Here is a 9,191-nt window from a genome sequence, read left to right on the forward strand (position 1 = left end):
AGGCTCCCAGGGCCCCTGGCTGGGGTCTGCAGCCCCGCACACCCGGAGGCTGACTCCCTGGGCGCCCAGCAGCTGCCTCACACACGTAGCTTCCCTAGCGCTCTCCTCCCCAGCAGAGACGTGTGCAGCTGGTTGGGGCCTGCCCCTGCCTGCCTGGGCTCCCGCACACAGCCCCAGCTCAGGGCAAGCAGCCCCTGAGCCAAGACCTGCAGGAGGCGCAGAGCGCCCCCACCTGGAAGCCGACTGAACAGCTGGCGGGGAGGCGAGCCTCCTCGAGGGAAGAAGAGGCAGCCCAGCCTCGTTTGGCTCAAGCCCTACTTGGCTGGAGCCGAGTGCGCCTCCAGGACGCAGAGCTCCAGCTCTGCTCAAGGCCCGATCTGGCAGAGTTGCTGGCACGAGGCTGCTCTGCCCTGGGCGAGCCTTGCCCAGACTTGCCTCGCTGCTAGGCTTCCTGCCCAGGAAGGAGCAGGCTGCGCGAGGCTGGGTGACGCCCCTGGCGCCTTCCTGGCCTCAGCTCCGCTCCTGCCTTGCCTTTGCACCTAGGCCCCAGGCGTCCTTGGGGAGGGCTTAGGAGCCGGTGGCTTGCACACTGCCAAGGGCTCCAGCAGGAAGAGCTCTGTGCGAGGGAAAGGAAGGGCCAGTGCAGGGCTCCTCCAGCGGTTGCTTGGCCGCCCAGACTCAGCGCCGCACGGAGTGCACCAGGCTCCCAGGGCCCCTGGCTGGGGTCTGCAGCCCCGCACACCCGGAGGCTGACTCCCTGGGCGCCCAGCAGCTGCCTCACACACGTAGCTTCCCTAGCGCTCTCCTCCCCAGCAGAGACGTGTGCAGCTGGTTGGGGCCTGCCCCTGCGTGCCTGGGCTCCCGCCCACAGCCCCAGCTCAGGGCAAGCAGCCCCTGAGCCAAGACCTGCAGGAGGCGCAGAGCGCCCCCACCTGGAAGCCGAGTGAACAGCTGGCGGGGAGGCGAGCCTCCTCGAGGGAAGAAGAGGCAGCCCAGCCTCGTTTGGCTCAAGCCCTACTTGGCTGGAGCCGAGTGCGCCTCCAGGACGGCAGAGCTCAGGCTCTGCTCAGAGGCCCGATCTGGCAGAGTTGCTGGCGCGAGGCTGCTCTGCCCTGGGCGAGCCTTGCCCAGACTTGCCTCGCTGCTAGGCTTCCTGCCCAGGAAGGAGCAGGCTGCGAGAGGTGGGAGACTCCACTGGCGCCTTCCTGGCCTCAGCTCCGCTCCTGCCTTGCCTTTGCACCTAGGCCCCAGGCGTCCTTGGGGAGGGCTTAGGGGCCGGTGGCTTGCACACTGCCAAGGGCTCCAGCGGGAAGAGCTCTGTGCGAGGGAAGGGAAGGGCTAGTGCAGGGCTCCTCCAGCGGTTGCTTGGCCGCCCAGACTCAGCGCCCCACGGAGTGCACCAGGCTCCCAGGGCCCCTGGCTGGGGTCTGCAGCCCCGCACACCCGGAGGCTGACTCCCTGGGCGCCCAGCTGCTGCCTCACACACGTAGCTTCCCTAGCTCTCTCCTCCCCAGCAGAGACGTGTGCAGCTGGTTGGGGCCTGCCCCTGCGTGCCTGGGTTCGCGCCCACAGCCCCAGCTCAGGGCAAGCAGCCCCTGAGCCAAGACCTGCAGGAGGCGCAGAGCGCCCCCACCTGGAAGCCGAGTGAACAGCTGGCGGGGAGGCGAGCCTCCTCGAGGGAAAAAGAGGCAGCCCAGCCTCGTTTGGCTCAAGCCCTACTTGGCTGGAGCCGAGTGCGCCTCCAGGACGGCAGAGCTCCAGCTCTGCTGAGAGGCCCGTTCTGGCAGAGTTGCTGGCGCGAGGCTGCTCTGCCCTGGGCGAGCCTTGGCCAGACTTGCCTCGCTGCTAGGCTTCCTGCCCAGGAAGAAGCAGGCTGCGCGAGGCTGGAAGACGCCACTGGCGCCTTCCTGGCCTCAGCTCCGCTCCTGCCTTGCCTTTGCACCTAGGCCCCAGGCGTCCTTGGGGAGGGTTTAGGGGCCGGTGGCTTGCACACTGCCAAGGGCTCCAGCAGGAAGAGCTTTGTGCGAGGGAAGGGAAGGGCCAGTGCAGGGCTCCTCCAGCGGTTGCTTGGCGGCCCAGACTCAGCGCCGCACGGAGTGCACCAGGCTCCCAGGGCCCCTGGCTGGGGTCTGCAGCCCCACACAGCCGGAGGCTGACTCCCTGGGCGCCCAGCAGCTGCCTCACACACGTAGCTTCCCTAGCGCTCTCCTCCCCAGCAGAGACGTGTGCAGCTGGTTGGGGCCTGCCCCTGCGTGCCTGGGCTCCCGCCCACAGCCCCAGCTCAGGGCAAGCAGCCCCTGAGCCAAGACCTGCAGGAGGCGCAGAGCGCCCCCACCTGGAAGCCGAGTGAACAGCTGGCGGGGAGGCGAGCCTCCTCGAGGGAAGAAGAGGCAGCCCAGCCTCGTTTGGCTCAAGCCCTACTTGGCCGGAGCCGAGTGCGCCTCCAGGACGGCAGAGCTCCAGCTCTGCTCAGAGGCCCGTTCTGGCCGAGTTGCTGGCGCGAGGCTGCTCTGCCCTGGGCGAGCCTTGCCCAGACTTGCCTCGCTGCTAGGCTTCCTGCCCAGTAAGGAGCAGGCTGCGCGAGGCTGGGAGACGCCACTGGCGCCTTCCTAGTTTCAGCTCCGCTCCTGCCTTGCCTTTGCACCTAGGCCCCAGGCATCCTTGGGGAGGGCTTAGGGGCCGGTGGCTTGCACACTGCCAAGGGCTCCAGCAGGAAGAGCTCTGTGCGAGGGAAGGGAAGGGCTAGTACAGGGCTCCTCCAGCGGTTGCTTGGCCTCCCAGGCTCAGCGCCGCACGGAGTGCACCAGGCTCCCAGGGCCCCTGGCTGGGGTCTGCAGCCCCGCACAGCCGGAGGCTGACTCCCTGGGCGCCCAGCAGCTGCCTCACACACGTAGCTTCCCTAGCGCTCTCCTCCCCAGCAGATACGTGTGCAGCTGGTTGGGGCCTGCCCCTGCGTGCCTGGGCTCCCACACACAGCCCCAGCTCAGGGCAAGCAGCCCCTGAGCCAAGACCTGCAGGAGGCGCAGAGCGCCCCCACCTGGAAGCCGAGTGAACAGCTGGCGGGGAGGCGAGCCTCGTCGAGGGAAGAAGAGGCAGCCCAGCCTCCTTTGGCTCAAGCCCTACTTGGCCGGAGCCGAGTGCGCCTCCAGGACGGCAGAGCTCCAGCTCTGCTCAGAGACCCGATCTGGCAGAGTTGCTGGCGCGAGGCTGCTTTGCCCTGGGCGAGCCTTGCCCAGACTTGCCTCGCTGCTAGGCTTCCTGCACAGGAAGGAGCAGGCTGCGCGAGGCTGGCAGACGCCACTGGCGCCTTCCTGGCCTCAGCTCCGCTCCTGCCTTGCCTTTGCACCTAGGCCCCAGGCATCCTTGGGGAGGGCTTAGGGGCCGGTGGCTTGCACACTGCCAAGGGCTCCAGCAGGAAGAGCTCTGTGCGAGGGAAGGGAAGGGCCAGTGCAGGGCTCCTCCAGCGGTTGCTTGGCCGCCCAGACTCAGCGCCGCACGGAGTGCACCAGGCTCCCAGGGCCCCTGGCTGGGGTCTGCAGCCCCGCACACCCGGAGGCTGACTCCCTGGGCGACCAGCAGCTGCCTCACACACGTAGCTTCCATAGCACTCTCCTCCCCAGCAGAGACGTGTGCAGCTGGTTGGGGCCTGCCCCTGCGTGCCTGGGCTCCCGCGCACAGCCCCAGCTCAGGGCAAGCAAACCCTGAGCCAAGACCTGCAGGAGGCGAAGAGCGCCCCCACCTGTAAGGCGAGTGAACAGCTGACGGGGAGGCGAGCCTCCTCAAGGGAAGAAGAGGCAGCCCAGCCTCGTTTGGCTCAAGCCCTACTTGGCTGGAGCCGAGTGCGTCTCCAGGACGGCAGAGTTCCAGCTCTGCTCAGAGGCCCGTTCTGGCAGAGTTGCTGGCGCGAGGCTGCTCTGCCCTTGGCGAGCCTTGCCCAGACTTGCCTCGCTGCTAGGCTTCCTGCCCAGGAAGGAGCAGGCTGCGCGAGGCTGGGAGACGCCACTGGCGCCTTCCTGGCCTCAGCTACGCTCCTGCCTTTCTTTGCACCTAGGCCCCAGGCGTCCTTGGGGAGGGCTTAGGGGCCGGTGGCTTGCACACTGCCAAGGGCTCCAGCAGGAAGAGCTCTGTGCGAGGGAAGGGAAGGGCCAGTGCAGGGCTCCTCCAGCGGTTGCTTGGCCGCACAGACTCAGCGCCGCACGGAGTGCACCAGGCTCCCAGGGCCCCTGGCTGGGGTCTGCAGCCCCGCACAGCCGGAGGCTGACTCCCTGGGCGCCCAGCAGCTGCCTCACACACGTAGCTTCCCTAGCGCTCTCCTCCCCAGCAGAGACGTGTGCAGCTGGTTGGGGCCTGCCACTGCGTGCCTGGGCTCCCGCCCACAGCCCCAGCTCAGGGCAAGCAGCCCCTGAGCCAAGACCTGCAGGAGGCGCAGAGCGCCCCCACCTGGAAGCCGAGTTAACAGCTGGCGGGGAGGCGAGCCTCCTCGAGGGAAGAAGAGGCAGCCCAGCCTCGTTTGGCTCAAGCCCTACTTGGCCGGAGCCGAGTGCGCCTCCAGGACGGCAGAGCTCCAGCTCTGTTCAGAGGCCCGATCTGGCAGAGTTCTGGCGCGAGGCTGCTCTGCCCTGGGCGAGCCTTGCCCAGACTTGCCTCGCTGCTAGGCTTCCTGCCCAGGAAGGAGCAGGCTGCGCAAGGCTGGGAGACGCCACTGGCGCCTTCCTGGCCTCAGCTCCGCTCCTCCTTGCCTTTGCACCTAGGCCCCAGGCGTCCTTGGGGAGGGCTTAGGGGCCGGTGGCTTGCACACTGCCAAGGGCTCCAGCAGGAAGAGCTCTGTGCGAGGGAAGGGAAGGGCCAGTGCAGGGCTCCTCCAGCGGTTGCTTGGCCGCCCAGGCTCAGCGCCGCGCGGAGTGCACCAGGCTCCCAGGGCCCCTGGCTGGGGTCTGCAGCCCCGCACAGCCGGAGGCTGACTCCCTGGGCGCCCAGCAGCTGCCTCACACACGTAGCTTCCCTTGCGCTCTCCTCCCCAGCAGAGACGTGTGCAGCTGGTTGGGGCCTGCCCCTGCGTGCCTGGGCTCCCGCGCACAGCCCCAGCTCAGGGCAAGCAGCCCCTGAGCCAAGACCTGCAGGAGGCGCTGAGCGCCCCCACCTGGAAGCCGAGTGAACAGCTGGCGGGGAGGCGAGCCTCCTTGAGGGAAGAAGAGGCAGCCCAGCCTCGTTTGGCTCAAGCCCTACTTGGCTGGAGCCGAGTGCGCCTCAGGACGGCAGAGCTCCAGCTCTGCTCAGAGGCCCGTTCTGGCAGAGTTGCTGGCGCGAGGCTGCTCTGCCCTGGGCGAGCCTTGCCCAGACTTGCCTCGCTGCTAGGCTTCCTGCCCAGGAAGGAGCAGGCTGCGCGAGGCTGGGAGACGCCACTGGCGCCTTCCTGGCCTCAGCTCCGCTCCTGCCTTGCCTTTGCACCTAGGCCCCAGGCGTCCTTGGGGAGGGCTTAGGGGCCGGTGGCTTGCACACTGCCAAGGGCTCCAGCAGGAAGAGCTCTGTGCGAGGGAAGGGAAGGGCCAGTGCAGGGCTCCTCCAGCGGTTGCTTGGCCGCCCAGACTCTGCGCCGCACGGAGTGCACCAGGCTCCCAGGGCCCCTGGCTGGGGTCTGCAGCCCCGCACACCCCGAGGCTGACTCCCTGGGTGCCCAGCAGCTGCCTCACACACGTAGCTTCCCTAGCGCTCTCCTCCCCAGCAGAGACGTGTGCAGCTGGTTGGGGCCTGCCCCTGCGTGCCTGGGCTCCCGCGCACAGCCCCAGCTCAGGGCAAGCAGCCCCTGAGCCAAGACCTGCAGGAGGCGCAGAGCGCCCCCACCTGGAAGCCGAGTGAACAGCTGGCGGGGAGGCGAGCCTCCTCGAGGGAAGAAGAGGCAGCCCAGCCTCGTTTGGCTCAAGCCCTACTTGGCTGGAGCCGAGTGCGCCTCCAGGAAGGCAGAGCTCCAGCTCTGCTCAGAGGCCCGTTCTGGCAGAGTTGCTGGCGCGAGGCTGCTCTGCCCTGGGCGAGCCTTGCCCAGACTTGCCTCGCTGCTAGGCTTCCTGCCCAGGAAGGAGCAGGCTGCGCGAGGCTGGGAGACGCCACTGGCGCCTTCCTGGCCTCAGCTCCGCTCCTGCCTTGCCTTTGCACCTAGGCCCCAGGCGTCCTTGGGGAGGGCTTAGGGGCCGGTGGCTTGCACACTGCCAAGGGCTCCAGCAGGAAGAGCTCTGTGCGAGGGAAGGGAAGGGCCAGTGCAGGGCTCCTCCAGCGGTTGCTTGGCCGCACAGACTCAGCGCCGCACGGAGTGCACCAGGCTCCCAGGGCCCCTGGCTGGGGTCTGCAGCCCCGCACAGCCGGAGGCTGACTCCCTGGGCGCCCAGCAGCTGCCTCACACACGTAGCTTCCCTAGCGCTCTCCTCCCCAGCAGAGACGTGTGCAGCTGGTTGGGGCCTGCCCCTGCGTGCCTGGGCTCCCGCCCACAGCCCCAGCTCAGGGCAAGCAGCCCCTGAGCCAAGACCTGCAGGAGGCGCAGAGCGCCCCCACCTGGAAGCCGAGTGAACAGCTGGCGGGGAGGCGAGCCTCCTCGAGGGAAGAAGAGGCAGCCCAGCCTCGTTTGGCTCAAGCCCTACTTGGCTGGAGCCGAGTGCGCCTCCAGGACGGCAGAGCTCCAGCTCTGCTCAGAGGCCCGTTCTGGCAGAGTTGCTGGCGCGAGGCTGCTCTGCCCTGGGCGAGCCTTGCCCAGACTTGCCTCGCTGCTAGGCTTCCTGCCCAGGAAGGAGCAGGCTGCGCGAGGCTGGGAGACGCCACTGGCGCCTTCCTGGCCTCAGCTCCGCTCCTGCCTTGCTTTGCACCTAGGCCCCAGGCGTCCGTGGGGAGGGCTTAGGGGCCGGTGGCTTGCACACTGCCAAGGGCTCCAGCAGGAAGAGCTCTGTGCGAGGGAAGGGAAGGGCCAGTGCAGGGCTCCTCCAGCGGTAGCTTGGCCGCACAGACTCAGCGCCGCACGGAGTGCACCAGGCTCCCAGGGCCCCTGGCTGGGGTCTGCAGCCCCGCACAGCCGGAGGCTGACTCCCTGGGCGCCCAGCAGCTGCCTCACACACGTAGCTTCCCTAGCGCTCTCCTCCCCAGCAGAGACGTGTGCAGCTGGTTGGGGCCTGCCCCTGCGTGCCTGGGCTCCCGCCCACAGCCCCAGCTCAGGGCAAGCAGCCCCTGAGCCAAGACCTGCAGGAGGCGCAGAGCGCCCCCACCTGGAAGCCGAGTGAACAGCTGGCGGGGAGGCGAGCCTCCTCGAGGGAAGAAGAGGCAGCCCAGCCTCGTTTGGCTCAAGCCCTACTTGGCTGGAGCCGAGTGCGCCTCCAGGACGGCAGAGCTCCAGCTCTGCTCAGAGGCCCGTTGTGGCAGAGTTGCTGGCGCGAGGCTGCTCTGCCCTGGGCGAGCCTTGCCCAGACTTGCCTCGCTGCAAGGCTTCCTGCCCAGGAAGGAGCAGGCTGCGCGAGGCTGGGAGACGCCACTGGCGCCTTCCTGGCCTCAGCTCCGCTCCTGCCTTGCCTTTGCACCTAGGCCCCAGGCGTCCTTGGGGAGGGCTTAGGGGCCGGTGGCTTGCACACTGCCAAGGGCTCCAGCAGGAAGAGCTCTGTGCGAGGGAAGGGAAGGGCCAGTGCAGGGCTCCTCCAGCGGTTGCTTGGCCGCCCAGGCTCAGCGCCGCACGGAGTGCACCAGGCTCCCAGGGCCCCTGGCTGGGGTCTGCAGCCCCGCACAGCCGGAGGCTGACTCCCTGGGCGCCCAGCAGCTGCCTCACACACGTAGCTTCCCTAGCGCTCTCCTCCCCAGCAGAGACGTGTGCAGCTGGTTGGGGCCTGCCCCTGCGTGCCTGGGCTCCCGCCCACAGCCCCAGCTCAGGGCAAGCAGCCCCTGAGCCAAGACCTGCAGGAGGCGCAGAGCGCCCCCACCTGGAAGCCGAGTGAACAGCTGGCGGGGAGGCGAGCCTCCTCGAGGGAAGAAGAGGCAGCCCAGCCTCGTTTGGCTCAAGCCCTACTTGGCTGGAGCCGAGTGCGCCTCCAGGACGGCAGAGCTCCAGCTCTGCTCAGAGGCCCGTTCTGGCAGAGTTGCTGGCGCGAGGCTGCTCTGCCCTGGGCGAGCCTTGCCCAGACTTGCCTCGCTGCTAGGCTTCCTGCCCAGGAAGGAGCAGGCTGCGCGAGGCTGGGAGACGCCACTGGCGCCTTCCTGGCCTCAGCTCCGCTCCTGCCTTGCCTTTGCACCTAGGCCCCAGGCGTCCTTGGGGAGGGCTTAGGGGCCGGTGGCTTGCACACTGCCAAGGGCTCCAGCAGGAAGAGCTCTGTGCGAGGGAAGGGAAGGGCCAGTGCAGGGCTCCTCCAGCGGTTGCTTGGCCGCCCAGACTCAGCGCCGCACGGAGTGCACCAGGCTCCCAGGGCCCCTGGCTGGGGTCTGCAGCCCCGCACACCCGGAGGCTGACTCCCTGGGCGCCCAGCAGCTGCCTCACACACGTAGCTTCCCTAGGGCTCTCCTCCCCAGCAGAGACGTGTGCAGCTGGTTGGGGCCTGCCCCAGCGTGCCTGGGCTCCCGCGCACAGCCCCAGCTCAGGGCAAGCAGCCCCTGAGCCAAGACCTGCAGGAGGCGCAGAGCGCCCCCACCTGGAAGCCGAGTGAACAGCTGGCGGGGAGGCGAGCCTCCTCGAGGGAAGAAGAGGCAGCCCAGCCTCGTTTGGCTCAAGCCCTACTTGGCTGGAGCCGAGTGCGCCTCCAGGACGGCAGAGCTCCAGCTCTGCTCAGAGGCCCGTTCTGGCAGAGTTGCTGGCGCGAGGCTGCTCTGCCCTGGGCGAGCCTTGCCCAGACTTGCCTCGCTGCTAGGCTTCCTGCCCAGGAAGGAGCAGGCTGCGCGAGGCTGGGAGACGCCACTGGCGCCTTCCTGGCCTCAGCTCCGCTCCTGCCTTGCCTTTGCACCTAGGCCCCAGGCGTCCTTGGGGAGGGCTTAGGGGCCGGTGGCTTGCACACTGCCAAGGGCTCCAGCAGGAAGAGCTCTGTGCGAGGGAAGGGAAGGGCCAGTGCAGGGCTCCTCCAGCGGTTGCTTGGCCGCCCAGACTCTGCGCCGCACGGAGTGCCCCAGGCTCCCAGGGCCCCTGGCTGGGGTCTGCAGCCCCGCACACCCCGAGGCTGACTCCCTGGGTGCCCAGCAGC

Source organism: Ovis canadensis, chromosome 15 (genome assembly GCF_042477335.2).
Source record: "Ovis canadensis isolate MfBH-ARS-UI-01 breed Bighorn chromosome 15, ARS-UI_OviCan_v2, whole genome shotgun sequence".
Classification (NCBI taxonomy): Eukaryota; Metazoa; Chordata; class Mammalia; order Artiodactyla; family Bovidae; genus Ovis; species Ovis canadensis.